A 3,087-nucleotide genomic window follows, 5' to 3' on the forward strand; every position below is an offset into this window, starting at 1 on the left:
AAAGTAAGATAAGTTTTTTGTTTGTTTGTTTGTTTTTGTATTTTTCTGAAGTTGGAAATGGGGAGGCAGTCAGACAGAGTCCCGCATGCCCACCAGAGGGCGATGCTCTGCCCATCTGGGGCGTTGCTGTGTTGCAACCAGAACCATTCTAGTGCCTGAGGCAGAGGCCACAGAGCCATCCTCAGTGCCCAGGACCAACATTGCTCCAATGGAGCCTCGGCTGCAGGAGGGGAAGAGAGAGACAGAGAGGAAGAAGAGGGCGAGGGGTGGAGAAGCAGATGGGCGCTTCTCCTGTGTGCCCGGGCCAGGAATCAAACCCAGGACTCCTGCACGCCAGGCCGACCTGAGCCAACCAGCCAGGGCTAGTAAGATGGATTTTTATAGAAGGATATTATATATCAAAATCAACTGGGCTAATTATGGGCCATTTGTAACCATAAACTCAGTTTCATTAGCCTGGCAATAGCAAGCTGTCAGAGAGGGGTTTCTTACAAGAGTGTTAGGATGAAATAAAAACCATCTTAATTCTGAAATGACCAACATGATGAGCAGTTTTACTAGGAAATTCATCTTGAAGGAGATTATAGTTTAGAAGATGAAACAAAGCTAAACAAACTTAATAATTCAAGTCCATGAAATACATTCTAAAGAGAAGCAAACTTATTCCTCCATCATTTGCCACTGCTTCCTAACCTAATTACAGCACTTTGGCTTTGAATTTTTTTGGAATCCTTCAGTGCACATGTTTATGTACAAATTCCAACACTTCTCAGTATATTTTTTACACAGTAGGTTGATCTTTTCGGGAATTATAACACCAGGATTCCAGTAAGACCAAATTGAATGAGGCTAAAAAGAAGGTATGAATGACCCTTTTAGGATGAGTTCCATGACATCTGACCATTACCTTTCTAAGACCACCACAGTTTAGGGGCATGTTCTTATCCCTGATATTAATTCATCTAAGTTACTATTTGACTAGGACACAAGATTTTATGTCATTGAGACAAAAAGAATTGCAATATTGGAGATAAGGCATCCTCCAGAATTTAAACAATAAAAATGGGGGTTAATTTACAGGGAGGCCCTGGCCAGTTGGCTCAGTGGTAGAGCGTCGGCCTAGAGTGCGGAGGACCCGGGTTCGATTCCCGGCCAGGGCACACAGGAGAAGCGCCCATTTGCTTCTCCACCCCTCCGCCGCGCTTTCCTCTCTGTCTCTCTCTTCCCCTCCCGCAGCCAAGGCTCCATTGGAGCAAAGATGGCCCGGGCGCTGGGGATGGCTCCTTGGCCTCTGCCTCAGGCGCTAGAGTGGCTCTGGTCGCAATATGGCGACGCCCAGGATGGGCAGAGCATCGCCCCCTGGTGGGCAGAGCATCGCCCCTGGTGGGCGTGCCGGGTGAATCCCGGTCGGGCGCATGCGGGAGTCTGTCTGACTGTCTCTCCCCGTTTCCAGCTTCAGAAATGAGAAAAAAAAAAAAAAAAAAAAAAAATTTACAGGGAGTATAAAAATCATTACATGCGGAGGTCTTTAATGGTCATCAGGAGAGCAAACCTTTTGATGGCTTTTATTTGAAAACAAAAGCGAATGTCATTATGGCCCATGAAAACCGAATTGTAAGGTTTCCAGTTTATTATGTGGAAGTGAGAATTATGTGATTTAGAGGCTAAGTACTATCTAGGTAGTTAGTGATTATTACCCTGATAGTAATAATACTCTAATAAAGGGAAAACTCTAAAATATGTAGATTGTTGAAATACTTTATTCTTGTTAATAACTAATGCTAATAATTCTCAGGCATTAATTTAAGCACTTAACATGTATTAATATAATTAATCCTTTCAGTGAAGCTTCATAGTAGGTACATTATAATTATCTCCCCTTACAGATGAAAAAACTGAACGTTTAAGTAACTTGCCCAAGTTCATACAACTAGCAAATGTCAGAGGCAGGCTTTGACCCAGACTGTCGGGAATCAGACCGCATACTCTTACCCACTAGGCTGGGCAGTCTCTCTACTCTAGCGATGCTTTTGCTGCTACTACTAATGCCTCCATAATTTGTCAAATCCATGAATTACTATGCTCTGTTTCTTCAACTCAATCCATTATTCCAATAATATTTAATCAGGAATTGTCAGGTGAACTGCTTCCCATTTGGTCATAATTATCATAAATTGGTCTTGGTGGCATCCAAACACAAAGGCCTCTGTGTTAGTCTTTTTGGACTGCTGTAACAAAATACCACACTGGATGGCTCAAATGACAGAAATTAATTTTCTCTTAGTTCTGAAGGTTCCAAATCTAAGATCTAAAAGTACAATTAGGATTGGTGTCTGAGAGGGCTCATCTCAATTAGGATGAGTCCTCTCCTCCTGTGTCCTCATGTGGCCTTCTGATTGCCCTGATGTCTCTTCCTCTTCTTATGAGAACACAATCTTAATTACCTCCCCAGAGCCCCCATATCCAAACACAGTCATATAAGGTGTTGAGGCTTCAACATATGAATTGAAATACACATATATACACACACAATACAACACATACAGTCACACATGTATATATTCATAAGTAGTTTGAAATACAAAATGGGATCCACTCACTTCAATATTCAAAATAAATGATTTTGAGCCCCTATTCCACTTATCACAAGAACGTTCCTTTCTTCTCTCTAGATCTTCCTTCTTGTGATAACTCTTCTGCAATTTAAGAAATTAAGCAACTCAGTTACTCTCACCTAAAGGAGAGAAATCAGAAAATACGATTAGATAACTGAGGAGTTCCACTGTTTTCTATCATTGCTGTTGAATGCACAGTTCTCCAGGTTTGGAGTAGAAGAAGTCTCTGTTGAGCATTATCGCTGATCAGGCTAATGCTACTACAGGTTGGGGCTCTCAATGTTTCAGGAATTCATTTCCAAAAATTCTTTCAAGTAATACCCACAGACATGTTCCTTAATGCTAATCTACAGTGCCAGAGTGTTTAGCTCCAGAGAAGTCTTCACTACAACCGCACCTCCTAGTCCCTCCCCACCTCCATAACCTAATAATAAAAGTAGAGAGATTCCCTCTCTTTTTTGTGTTCCAATAC

The 3,087-nt window shown here is 41.9% G+C and overlaps 1 non-coding gene across 1 annotated transcript; it reads left to right on the forward strand.

Annotated features, from left to right (window-relative positions):
- Positions 1-1,084: 1,084 nt before the first annotated feature.
- Positions 1,085-1,160, forward strand: TRNAS-AGA (transfer RNA serine (anticodon AGA)). The gene has a single exon. It is a non-coding gene; the product is annotated as a tRNA-Ser (tRNA).
- Positions 1,161-3,087: the final 1,927 nt, after the last annotated feature.

Source organism: Saccopteryx leptura, chromosome 8 (genome assembly GCF_036850995.1).
Source record: "Saccopteryx leptura isolate mSacLep1 chromosome 8, mSacLep1_pri_phased_curated, whole genome shotgun sequence".
NCBI classification, from domain to species: domain Eukaryota; kingdom Metazoa; phylum Chordata; class Mammalia; order Chiroptera; family Emballonuridae; genus Saccopteryx; species Saccopteryx leptura.